Source organism: Pleurodeles waltl, chromosome 10, assembly GCF_031143425.1.
Source record: "Pleurodeles waltl isolate 20211129_DDA chromosome 10, aPleWal1.hap1.20221129, whole genome shotgun sequence".
Lineage (NCBI taxonomy): Eukaryota > Metazoa > Chordata > Amphibia > Caudata > Salamandridae > Pleurodeles > Pleurodeles waltl.
In genome coordinates, this window is record NC_090449.1 from 313,452,303 (window position 1) to 313,465,958 (window position 13,656).

The window sequence follows — 13,656 nt, forward strand, 5'->3', positions numbered from 1 at the left end:
TTGCGACCACATTCGCGGTCACAAAGCAATTCTGCATTGCGATGCGAGTTGCAAATAGGAAGGGAACACCCCTTCCTATTTTCGAGTCGCATTCACAATTTGCGAGTCGGTACTGACTCGCAAATTGTGAATGTACATCGCAGAAGGCTGTTTGCATGGCGCAAACTGCGATTTTCGCAGTTTGCACCATGCAAACAGCTTACTACATCTGGCCCTAAGTGCTCACAGACATCTAGCAGCGTTTTTTTTTTTACAAAGCTAGTTTGTTGGCTTTGTACATTGGTGTTCTTGTGGTGATGGTTTTATAAAATGTGAGTCTGTGTTTAAAGTGATTTCAGAGTGACACAGGCCGAGAGACTGTCTTGTGGTTTCATGGTGAGGGTTTTGAATACCATTTCAAAAACTCAAGACCAGCAAGTTGAAAAGTGTGGGTGGGTGGTCCGGCAAAATATTAACCTGCAAACAACAGTGAGTGCAAATTATCTGAATAACACTATGGTATCAAGGTATGTATATTGGCACTGTGAACCTACTATTCTTAACTCCACATCTATGTACGCATATAGAATGAGGCTGTAGCATAACATAAAAAGATACCCCACCTTCAGAATGACGAGGGACCCCTGGAACCCGCTCAGAAATGAATATAGTTTGAGTTAAATGCCCCCTGCACTCGAGAGATAATGCAGGAGTCTGTATTATGCCCCTGGCCTCAAGGTATGTAGCCGCGGAGGTTACTACAGTAAATCTATATTGGCCCATAACTACTTACATTGATGAAATAGTGATAGTCGATATTTAGCACTCAATGTTGTTGTAGATCGAAATTCTTCTTTTGGTATTGTGGTATAACTACTTTATTTAGGGGCTCTGGTAGGTGCCAGTAGAGGAGGAATTATTCAGGCTGACAAAAAGCTGCAAAGCTAGGATTTATAGTGCAGATGGGTACACATCCCTAAAAGCGCCATTCAAACGTACGCATGTATATTTCGCATAGTTTGGTATTTCTTTAACAATGTAAAACGTCATCATAGAGGCCACATCTGTAGTGGGGTGTCCATTCCCAGAGCCTAAAGGCAGACGAGAAACATGGTGGGCTGTCTGCTACCCCTGTACCCTTTTGTGGCTGACAGTCTTACAGCGGCCTAGCTATCATTAGTGCAGGGGCAAATGGCTCTGGGTATGAAGGGTTCATGCATCCCCTTTAGTGCTACAAGTGGATACCCAGCTACTGAAATAAGAGGGCCTGTTTACCTTGCTGACATTAGGATTATGGCTTCGACGATATACCACTACATTCAACACGTCTCTGATGCATTTTCATTAATGGAACCATAAGAAGATTCATAGGGGAGATCATTATATTCATGGGTCAAATCCGTACCTGTCCTAAAGAGTATCCCAAGAGCATTTGGGATTAGAGTAGGTGTATTTTGACTATTTAACACCAAAATGCATCAAAGGGATGTTCACCAAGATTTGTTGAGGACACATGCCCACGTGTCCAACTGAAGACAGATTCTACAGCAAGTTAAGTAAGGCACTGATTCTACACCAGACTATGCGGGTCATTCCGACCCTGGCGGTCGGTGGCCGCCAGGGCCACCGACCACGGGAGCACCGCCAACAGGCTGGCGGTGCTCCTACGAGCATTCTGACCGCGGCGGTTTAGCCGCGGTCAGACGCGGAAAGCCAGCGGTCTCCCGCTGACTTTCCGCCGCTCGTAGGAATCCTCCATGGCTGCGGAGCGCGCTCCGCAGCCATGGAGGATTCCGACTCCCCCTCCCGCCATCCAGTTCCTGGCGGTTCTCCCGCCGGGAACCGGATGGCGGGAGGGGGAGTCGCGGGGCCCCCGTAAGAGGGCCCCTAAAAGTATTTCAGTGTCTGCAAAGCAGACACTGAAATACGCGACGGGTGCAACTGCACCCGTCGCACCTTCCCACTCCACCGGCTCTATTACGAGCCGGCGTCATCGTGGGAAGGGAGTTTTCCCCTGGGCTGGCGGGCGGTCTTGCGAAGACCGCCCGCCAGCCCAGGGGAAAACTCGGAATACCCTCCGCGGTCTTTCGACCGCGGAGCGGTATTTCGGAGGGGGGAAGTCTGGCGGGCGGCCTCCGCCGCCCGTCAGACTCAGAATTAGGGCCTATGTGAGTGGTGGTTTCTTCAGTAGGTCAGGCGTGGATTGGAAACTACACAAAGTCAGCAAAGTGAAAGGATTCTCTAGCAGGTGAGCTGTAGATTCTGCAGGAGGTCAGATGAGTGGTGGATTCTGTAACCTATTGGGTCTGAAAAGGATTTTTCAACAGGTGAGTTGTAGCTTTCAAAGCAGGTCAGTTGAGTGGTGGATTTTGCAGCTGTAATGTGAGTGGAGAATTCTTGAGCAGATCAGGTAAGTAATTGGTTGCAACAGGTCTGGTACAGAGTACGTTCTGCAGTAGGTTAGATAAGTGGTGCAATCAGCAGTGGGTTGGATCTCGAAAGGATTCTCCAGCAGGCGAACTGTAGATTTTGTAGCAGGTCAGGTGAGTGGTGGATTCTTCAGTAGGTGAGAGCAGTTGTGTATTCCACAGTAGATTTGGTTTATATGGTATTTTCCAGCAGATCAGATGTAGTTTCTGCATCATGTGAACTAAGTGGAGGATTCTGCAGAAGGTCAGGTGAATGTTCAATTCTATAGCAGGCTAGGTGTGGAGTGAATTCTATACAAAGTCTGATGAGTGTGAGAAGTATCCAGCTGGTTTGCTATGGACTCGAAGCAGATCATAAGAGTGGTGGGCTGTGTGGCAGGTGAGATCTGTAGAGGTGTATGCAGCAAGGAATTTGTATTTTTAGAAGAAGATAAGATAAGTGGTGAGTTCTGCAACAATTCAGATGTGTGGTGGATTCTGCCACTGGTCACCCGAGTGGTGGATTCTACAGTGGCTCTGGTCTGGAGGCGATTCTTTAGCAGGTTAGCTGAGGAATCTTTTGGAGGTCAGATGAGTGGTGGATTGTGCAGCAGGTAGAGTAAGTAGAGCATATTGCAGTAGGACAGGTGAGTGGTGGATTCTGGCTCAAGTCCGGTTAGTGTTGGGTTCAGTAGCATTCAGATTAGTGGAGACTGCAGCAGGCCGGATGTGGAGTGAACTCTCCAGCTGGTTAAATCAGTGGTGATCTGGGCAGCTGATCAGATGAGAGGTGGATTCCGCGAATGTTGAAGTGACTGCTCGTTTCTGCAGCAGGTTCAGTTTAGAGTGGATTCTCCTCATGGTGAGCTGAGGAAACTGCAGCAGTTCAAATGAGTGGTAAATTCTGCAGCAGGTCTGGTGTGGAGTGGATTCAAGAATGGGTCAGGAGTGGTGGATTCTGCAGCAGATCTGGTGAATGATGGATTCTGCAACAGGTCTAGTGTGGAGTAGATTCTGAAGCAGGTCATCGAGTGATGGATTCTGCACTGGGTCTTTTGCAGAGTGGATTCTGTGACCAGGCAGATAAGCGGTGAATACTGCAGTGGGTCCAATCTCAAGCAAATTGTGCAACAGATACGCTATTTATTCTGCAGCAGGTCAGATGAATGGGAGACTCTGCAACAGCTCAGGTCTGTAGAGGATTTACCAGAGGGTAAGCTGTAGATTCAGAAGCAAATCAGGTAAGTGGTGGATTCTGCTGCAATTCTGGCATGAGTGGATTCTGTAGCATTCCACGGAAGTGGTGGATTCTTCAGCAGGTCATATAAGTAGTGGATTCTGAAGTAGACAAGTCTTGAGAGGATTCTTCAAAAGATGAGCTGTTGAATATGCACAGGTCCCATGCTTGGTGGATTCCATAGGATGTCAGGGGAGTGGTGAATTCTACAGTTGATCAAGTCTGGAGAGGTTTCTGCAGCAGGAGAGCTGAAAATTCTGTAGAAGGTTAGATGAGTGGTGAAATCTACTGACAGCCAGTTGAGTGGTGGATTCCGCAGCACGTCTGGTGTGGAGTGGCTACTGCATGTCAGATGAGTGGGGGATTTGGCAGTGATTCGAATCTGAAATGGCGTCTCCAGCAGGTGGGCTGCAGATTCTAGAGCAGGTCAGGTGAGTGGTGGATTCTGTTGCTAGCCAAATCTTGAGATAAATCTCCAGCAGGTGGGTTCTAGGGTCTGCAGATGGTCAGATGAAGGGTGAATTCTGCAGCAGGCCAAGTTAGTGGTAGATTCTACAGTGGGTTGGGCCTTAAGTTGATTCTCTAGCAAGCAAGGAGCAGATTCTGTGACAGGTCAGGTGAGTGGTGGATCCTGTGGAAGGTCAGTCAGGATAGGGATCTCTAGCAGGTGTGTTGTAGATTGTTAAGCAGATCCAATACGAGGAGTATTCTGTAGCAAGTCTGGTTAGTAATAGATTCTGCAGCAAGTCAGGTGACTGGTGGATTCTGCAGCACATTGGGTGCAGAGTGGATTTCGTAGCAGGTCAGATAAGGGGTGGATTCTGCAGTGGTTTGGGTCTGAAGTGTATTCCCAAGCATGTGAGCTGCTGATTGTGCAGCAGGTCAGGTGAGTGGTGGGTTTTAAATCTGGTCACTTATGGTAATTAATCTTCATCAGGTGGGTTGTAGAATCTTCCAAAGGTCTCATGAGTTGTTGATTCGCAACAGGTGTAGTTTGAAGTGTACTCTGCAGCAGGTTAGATGTATTGTGGACTCTGCTTCTGGTCTAGTGTTGAGGGGATTCTGCAGAAACTCAGATGTGTGGTAGATTCTTCAACATGTCCAGTGAGGGGTGGATTCTGCAACAGGACTGGTGTTGAATGTATCCTGCAGCAAGCCAGATAAGTAAGGAATCTGCAGCAGGTCTAATACATAATATTTCCTGTAGCTTGTCTATTGTGGATGGACGTACGTAGCAAGGCAGATAAGCGATGAATTCTGCAGTGGTTAGAGGCTGAAGAGTATTCTCCAGCACATGAGCTGTAGATTCTGCAGCAGCCCAGATGAGTTGTGGATTCTTCAGCAGGAAGAGAACATGGTAGATTCTGCAGTAGGTCAGACGAATCGTCATTTCTGCAGCAGGTCTGAAGCTTAGTGGATTCTGAAACCGACCAGGTAAATCATAGTTTTTGCAGCAGGTTTGGTGTTTAGTGGATTCTGCAGAAGCTTAGATAGCTGGTTCCTTCTTCAGCTGGTGTGGTGATTGGTGGAGTCTGGCATAGGTAGAGGGTGGAGTCGCTTAGGCAGCAGGTCAGATAAGTGGTGAATTCTGCAATGGGCCAGGTCTGAAAAGGATTCTCCGGCAGGTGGGAGCTGTAGATTCTGCAGCAGGTCAGATGGGTGGTGGATTCTACAGTAAGTAAAAGGAGTGGTGGATTCTCTAGTGGTGGGCCTGAACATGTTTTATCCAGCAGGTGAGATGTAAATTCTGCTGCTAGCCAAACATGGACAGGATTCTCCAGCAAGTTGTTTGTAGAGTCTGCAACAGGTCAGATGAGCGGTGGATTTTGCAGGTCAGGTGATTGGTGCATTCTGCATCAGATCTGGTGTGAAGTTGATTCTGCAGCAGGCCAAGTATGTAGAGGATTCTGTAGAAGTTCAAGGGAGTGGTGCATTCTGCAGTAGGTCAGGGTGATGATGAATTATGTAGGGTCAATTCTGAATAGATTTCTCCAGCATTTTAGCTGCAAATACTGCAGCAGGGGAATGGTGGGTTTGGAAGTAGACATGGCGTGTTCTGAATTCTGCAGCAGTCCAGATGTGTGTTGGATTCTGCAGATAGATTAGATCAGTGGTTCTCAGACCTTTGACTTTTGGGGGCCCCCACTTTATCATTATTGGAACTCAGAGACTCCCAATGAATTATTATTGGAATGTGGGGACCCCCCACTGAGTCACTATTGGTAACCGGGGATCCTGGCCTAAACATTGTTCCTGATTTGAAACACAAAACAATACACAAAAAATAGAGAAACGAGCATCCATCAAAAAAATACACAAATTATAACACATTTTGTTTAATTTGCAAACAAACATAAATAAAATATTTTAAAAATAACTTCAATAGGAAGGTAGGAGCTCTTCTAAATTCAATTAAAGCCACACATTGTCCATACTATATTCTGTTTGATGAACCTGCACTGCTCCCACCAATCAATCTAAGGATACTAATTTAATTTTTAGTCTCCAATTTAAAATTCCTTGACACTTACATTATGTTTTAAAATGTTCAATTGCTCTTTTAGCCACTTTATATACAATGTATTATTTAATTTTCTAAGCAGTCACGGACCCCCTGAGGAGGCTTCGCTGTCCCCCGGGGGTCCCTGGACCACAGGCTGGGATTCTGATATGGCGTCAGGTCAGGAGAGAATTCTCATAACTGCGGCAGGGTAAAAAAGTAGTATGACTTGTGGACTCTGCAGTGGATCACGGCTGAAGAGGATTTTCCAGCAGGTGAGATGAGACTTGCAAACATAGACCTGGGAAACTAGAGAGTTTTGCTACCAGCGTTTATAAATATCTATTTTTTATGTCAATATGTGTTGTTAATTTTTGTTTGTTTTCTGAAGAGGTTCAGGAAAAGAGCTTGGGAAACCGAAACGCATATAATTTCCATGACCTTCGCATAAACATGGATGTCCCCGGAGGAGAGATAGAAGTGGCATAAAGTTTTCCCATATTACTGGGCTAAAATGGAATGTCTTCCTCCTGTTCGTCGAAGTCCGCTCTGTCCCCACAATACGAAGGAATTGGTCCCGCACCACCGTACAGGCAGTGCTTTAAATGGGCCGGTACTGTCCGGTACTGAGTACCGGCACTTTTTTTATTTTGAGAGGGAGAGTACCGGCATATCTCAAGAAAAACGTGATACTTTTAATTGGAGAGTACCGGCACTTCTCGGAAACAAGCAGGTACTCTGGCACAGTGTACATGCACTTTAATTTTTCCATTTCAAGCACTGCGTACAGGTAATGTAGTCTGCTACTTGATATTACTCATTGTTCGCGTTATGGCCTTCAGAGCAAAGAAATGAGTCTGAATAATATTGAAAACTGTTCACCTTTTAAACATAGTTTCTGAAATGTCGCATAACACTTGACATTAAAAAATAAATCTGTTTTGTTCAATGTGTAAAAGTGTTAAAAAGCGGATACTGTAATCTTCCATTTCCAAAAGTGTTAGCAGTCGACTGAAAAGGAATGTGTGCCATGTGTGTTGTATAATGTGCGTGGGCGTGTGTTGTGTGCGATGTGTTGTGAGCAATTCTTCATTTTCGACTAATGTGTTGTGTGTGATTCGTAGTATGTGGTACGTTATGCGATAATTTGTATCAGATGTTTTATGGGAAATAATATTAGCATTTTATGTATTGTGTGTGTCATGTGTGCAAAGTCTTGTATGTAACGTGTTTTCTGTGATGCAGGAAGGGTTGTGTGTCATGTGTTTTGTTAAGTGCAATGTGTGTGTTGTACTGTGTTGAATGCTACACTGGGTGTGACATGTGATTCATTTTGTTATGCGTGATACAAGGTTTGCAGTGCATTCCGATAAATGGTATGTGGTGTAATCGTCCAATGTGCGTGACGTGACGTATGTGTTGTGAAATGTGTGTGGCATTGTGTGTGATCCCTTGTATGTTCAGTTTCATGTTTGATATGTTATATGTAATGAACTCGGCCAATCTTAAACTGTATTGTGTGTATTTCTGCCTAGTTGGTGGTGATAGGCTCTGTTTCATGTCTTGTGCTGTCTATTATGCATTGTGTTATGCGTGTGTGCAGGGATTTGTATTGTGTGGGCTTTGAGAAGTTTCCTGCAGGCTGCTAAAATGGATTGTTTGGTGCTCTGCCAGGAGTGTTGCACTTTTTTGGCTAAAGCCTGGTTGCTGCGTTGTGTGCTCTCATGAGACAAATCATTTTCCCTTGGGCCCTCATACCTGCCTGGGTAGGTGTTTCCTCTTCCCTCTGGTTTATGTTCCTCGCTATTTTAAACAGAGTTTCACGCAGTGCTTAATTTGAGCCGGTGATTTCCGGTGCTGGGCGCACGCACTTATTTTTGAGGGCCGGCACCTTTATTCTTCTGCCTCAAATTTCCTGTGAGCAAAAGACACATATGAGAAAGACGAAGGAAGAGAAAAACGAAAAAGCGTCACAAAGGAAGAACGCTGCAAAAGTAAGCGGAATGGGGCTGGGAGTGGTTGTAAATGGATTAAAGAGGCCTGAAATGGCTTCAGAATTACGCTGTCTCAGTATTCGATGCTCGCACATTTAATTGCAGCAGCCGCGAGTTTCAGAGGAAAGCTGTGAGCACTGGTTTCACGGCCTAAACGAATTGGTGTCAAACGCATGCCACAAACTAAAATTAGATCAAATCAGAACATCCACGAAGTAGGGCAATAAAAGAGAATAGATGGCTCAAATCCAAATCTGCTACCAGTAGAGGGTAAACGTACCACCTAATCACCCATCAAACTCAAAAGAGCTAGATGGATATATCCTTTCGGGTCTGAATCCTGCCTCCTAACCTCTGTCTCATTGGCCTTAGACTGTGCACCTACCATGTTAAGCACCACCCTCAATTTGTAGGCTCTCTCAGTACCAATACCTCCCCTGATGCACACCCTTTCAGAAATGTACCCCTCCCACGCCTACGAGATGCTATTTTGGGTTGTTTGCACCCCTATCAGGGTGACCATTTTCAGAGTCAAAAACTCAAGGCAACCGCTTCATATTTACGGCTTTGGAGCTGTTTGAGTCCTCCCGAATTAATAATGTTTTGGAAGGGCCTTTATCCTGTCCTAACTATTGTATTTCGATGCCTGATTTCTCCCTTTGTAATGTACAACTGTATTGTTTACGTAATGGTGCAATAAACCCAAATGAGCAATGTCTGCCATGTAAACACTCAATCCACGATACTTAAAAGCCTTCACTGTTTCCAGGCACTTCCTGATCAGATGTCAATCAGGAATATTCCTGCATTTACAAAAAATGATAGCCTGAATATGTACAAGGTTGGCACTGAAGGAATTACTCCTAGAAAAGACATGAAACTCTTCCAAGCAATGCTGTAATCCAACTTGAGGGGATCACGCATAGCTGAATCATCTTTGTACTAAAGCTCTAAAACCGCAGTAGCAATAAACCTCGTGCGGTTAGTGATCATATATCCTATTGATAGATCCCAAGAGCTAATATAAATTGTAACAGAATTAGTGCAATGGTACATCACTGCCTGAACCATCTCTCTCAGACAATTCTAGGTGTCAACTTGGCAGAAGATAATCTCACTGGTGCCCAATCGTATTTTAACATCACAAAAAATATTAAAATGCCAGCCTCTAATACCCAATGTGATCATCTTATTCGAGAGACCTAATTGCGCATTGGTGCCAAAAACTTTAGATATCTCTATGAACACAAATTACAGCGACAGGGCTCCAGGCTTATTTCCAAATCTCTCTGGAGTAACAAGTGTGGAGTGTTATGACTCCTGTGTTGGATACGTGCTGCTGTAACAAGAGTATATTCCACTGAATACAGAATGTGCTTTGGAATTCAAGAAATTAGTAGTTTCTTTGGGGTGTCCCACTCCTGCAGACATTGGCCCTCATTATGACTTTGGCAGTCTCTAACCGAGGCCGTCAATGCCACGGGCGCCAGAAGACCGCCAGTGCTGGCAGTCTTCCGCCCGCCATATCATGGTCACTGATGGATTTCCGCCACACTTTGGGCAGAAATCTGGCAGTAACCATGCTGGTGGACGGCACAGCACTGCCGCTTCTATCACCAGCACCGCCCCGCCCGTAGGACGCCGCCAGCCGTATTATGACCATTAATACGGCCTGGCGGTGTCCTGCTGGCTGGGCACTGCTGGAGGTACAGAGCCCGTTCCCTGCCGGATGATCTCCCCGCAGGAAAAGGTAAGTCAGGCGTCCGACAGGGGAGGGGGGCGAGAGGGTGAGGGGTGTTGTGTGTGAGTGTGTGGTGTCTGCATGTGTGTCTGAATGTGTGTGCGTGTGTCAATGCAATTATGAGTGTTGTGGTGTATGCATGGTCGTATGCGTGTGAGTGAATGCATGTATGAATGTTTAAGTGAGTGTGTGTCTGCATGTCAGTGTGTATGCGTGTGAGTATGCATGTTTGGATGTACCTGTGTATGCAAGCCTGAATGCGTGTGAGTATGTATGAGTGAATACATGTGTGGATGAGTGTGAGTATGTATGAGTGAATGCGTGTATGGATGAGTGTGAGTATGCATGAGTGAATGCGTGTATGGATGAGTGTGAGTATGCATGAGTGAATGCGTGTATGGATGAGTGTGAGTAGTTGCGTGTCTGGAAGTGTAGGTGTGTGGGTGTATGCATGGTGCTTGTAGGTGTCTGTGTGCATGTATGCGGGAAGGGGGCGCTGTGACTGTAAGGGGGTGGAAGGTTGCTGTATGGATCGGAGGGATGGGGGTTAGATTATGGATAGGGGTGGGGGCTGCGTGTTTGGATAGGGGTGGGCGGTGCTTCTACATGTTGGGGGTGGGGTGGGGGAGTAATCTACTGGCGACAGGAATGGAAATTCCTGTGGCCAGAAGCCTTACCGCCAGGGAATTCGTGACGGTGTTACCACCACGAAATCCCAGGAGGTAAGGGGACTCATAGTACCACCAGCGTCAGTGCAGGACTGCCAGGTCAGAGATGCTTATCTCCGGCCCGGCAGTCCGACCGCCCTGGCAGTACAGGTGGTGAACTGGCTGTATTGCAGCTAGTTCACCACCACAGTCATAATATGGTGGTCCACACCGCCAGCCTGTCGGCGGTCAGCCCACCACCTTTACCAGGGCGGTCAAAAGACCGCCAGGGTCATAATGACCCCCATTATGAATTGACAAGACCACATTAAGACTTAAAACCCAGATAGTGCTGAGATTATTTCACTGATGATGAGCGAGTCTTGATCAAGAATCAGGATACAGGCTTGGATGTTGAATGACCAAGAATTGAGTTGCACATGGCACATGGCTTTACTTCATCATCAATGATGTCCTGGCTTGCTGCAGGCTCCTGATTACGTTAGGAAACAAGGTACTGATCACAACTGTAAGGACTCCTTAAGTGGCTAGAGTGAATAGGCTGAGGAGTGAGATGTGAGTGACTGGAACTAGATATAAAACACTGCAGTGATGTGCATGCACTGCTGGAAAGCCTGAAAAATGTGCACGTCTGTTACCATTTAGCAGTAGAGTAAGGAGTTCAAGGTAACAGATTCCCCAAAGATAAAAGAATGCACCCCATGAGGGAATATCTATAAAGTATAACACAGGATAATGCTGGATTGATTGGCAAAGTTACCGCCAGCTGGGCCTTATGTGGCATTACATCATGCAGTGACATAATAGGGGCTATTTTGAAGAATATAATTTTTTCTGTCTACAGTTCTAAAATTGTAGAGAAAAAAGGAAAATGTTTCCTTGATATTACTTTTCCGAAGGAGTGCAAATTGGGTCTTGCTGTCCACTGCCTAAGAGAAGAAATTGGTATGAGGGAATACTTAATTTTATGGATCAATTCTGTTTATTGTTATTTTAGATTATGAAAGAAGAACACAGCCATATGTCTACAACCTTACAGGCCGGCAGCGATAATAACGCTCAGAAAAAGTACAACATAGTTTTAACGCCTTCCCTAGGGGGTCGGCAGTGTAACCAAGCAGGATGAGCACTGCATTTGCGAGAACAACCAACATAAAAATATGGTGTAAAACTGGTCCCCTCCCAGACAACCCCATGTTGGCGTATCCCTTCTGTCCCATCCCTAGGTGTGTATTAAGAACCCCACGCAGCCTCCCTTCACGTTCAGGGGTTGAGTGAGTATCTCTGAGTGTGATCTATGAGTTCTAAGGTCACCCTAACATGCGTAGGACTTTTAGGTATGTGGGGCATGTCATTGCATTGAATTTTGTAAACAAAATTTGTATGAAGGATGCCCATAGTGTGGAAACTTCTGCTGATCGTTGTTCCGCTGCTAGGGAAGGTCTCTCCATCCCCAGCAGAAACCATAGTTTGTGTAGCTAGGAGGTGTAGGTTGGAGTTCTATCTGTGCCTCAATGTGATAATATCACCTGGTGGGCAGCGTAAAGGGCGAGAGCGAATTGACGGCCTCTAATCGATCGTAGAGGAAAGATAAGGGGGTTAGTTAAGCCAAGGATAACATATATTGACAATCTAGGGATCTCTGTGTGGAATGTTCTGTCAACTTCATCTAGGATGCTATTCCAGTATCTTTTCAGCTTGGGGCAATGCCAAAGTAAGTGCAGCAGTGTGTCCGTGTTGCCGCATCCTCTCCAGCATATCTCAGACTTAGTAGGGTTTCATGCGTGGGTTCTCTCAGTGGTGTAATAAAAGTACAAAGCTATTTTATAGGCTGTTTCAGTGCCCGACACACGGTGGGTGGTGTGGTGGGCCCTATTTTGTATATCTCCCCATTCCTCTTCTGTTAGGTCTCTTCCTAGTTCGGCCTCCCACCTTCGTTGTCCCTTGGTTTTGGGTATTTGTGTAGTGGCCATTAGGTGCGTGTAAAGTTCAGAGATCTGCTGTTTATCATCTCTTTTAAGTGTTAACCATTTCTCGAATGCTGTGAGTGGCCTCGCCAATAGAGGTCGAAGAGTTGGTTGAAGCACCCAGTGTCTACCCTGCAAGTATGCCATTATATCTGTCTCCTTAAGCCCATAGTTTTCTTTCAGGCAGTCAAAAGGGATGATACCATCTATGTCAAATAGACTCCCAGCTCTCTTGCAGCCTCCGGCTTGCCATCTTTGAAAGCGCTCTGCACTCAGACCAGGGGTAAAGTCTGGGTTAGCGCATATCGCTGTCATGTGGGAGGGGAAGGATGTCAGTCCACTCTTAACCACCACTGAGTCCTAGACCCAGAGCTTCATGCCAGTGATAGGGGAGGAATATAATCCTGTAACACTATGTCTGCGTTGCAGCCAAACCTCCTTCCAGATTTGTGACCCTGCGACTGCTTGATCCTCTTGGTGTATGGGCGGCATCATTCCAGTGTGAATCGCAGTTAGGTAGCCTGGTAGTATTTCAAAAGGCAAGGGACCTCTAGTCCCTCTTTCGTCTTAGGGAGATATAGGGTTTGCCACGGTATGCACAAGAGTTTTTGATCACATATACATTTCAGTATGGCCGATTGCAGTGTGGCTAGGGTTTTGGGCGGCGGAGGGAGGGATCATTTGAAAGATGTTTAGAATGCATGGTAAATTCCTCATCTTTATCGCTGCCACTCTACCCAGCCATGACAGCTTATGTTTGCTCCAAGTCTCCAGGTCTTTCAGTACATCTTTAGCGAGGGCGGCATAGTTTCTATTGGCTGTTTTGATAGTTGTGTTGGCTAGATCAATGCCGAGGTAGTGGTTGTGAGAGGAGGAACACATAAGGGGGGGCCTTGAGCGAAGGTCTGCTTCATGGGTTGCGGGGGACTGAGAGATTCAGGATTTGTGATTTTTGCATATTCACTTTCAAGCCTGAGGTAGTCCCAAACTCTTGCAAAGCTTCGGTGAGATCCATTGGCTACCGGGTCCGACAGTGTCAGGATTATATCATCTGCATAGAGGCTGATAAAATGATGATCACCCCCAAATTTAAAGCCCGTTATGAGGGGATTTGTACGTATACTTTGGGCCAGAGGTTCTATGTAGAGGGCAAATAAGAGTG

General features: G+C 46.0%; 1 long non-coding RNA gene across 2 annotated transcripts in view; it reads right to left on the reverse strand.

Annotated features, from left to right (window-relative positions):
• The window catches only part of LOC138260755 (uncharacterized), a 64,114-nt gene that overhangs the window by 10,416 nt on the left and 40,042 nt on the right, over positions 1-13,656 (reverse strand). For both annotated transcript variants that reach the window (XR_011198964.1, XR_011198963.1), the window contains exon 3: positions 7,883-8,039. This is a non-coding gene — a long non-coding RNA (uncharacterized lncRNA). The remainder of the gene's footprint in view (positions 1-7,882; positions 8,040-13,656) is intronic.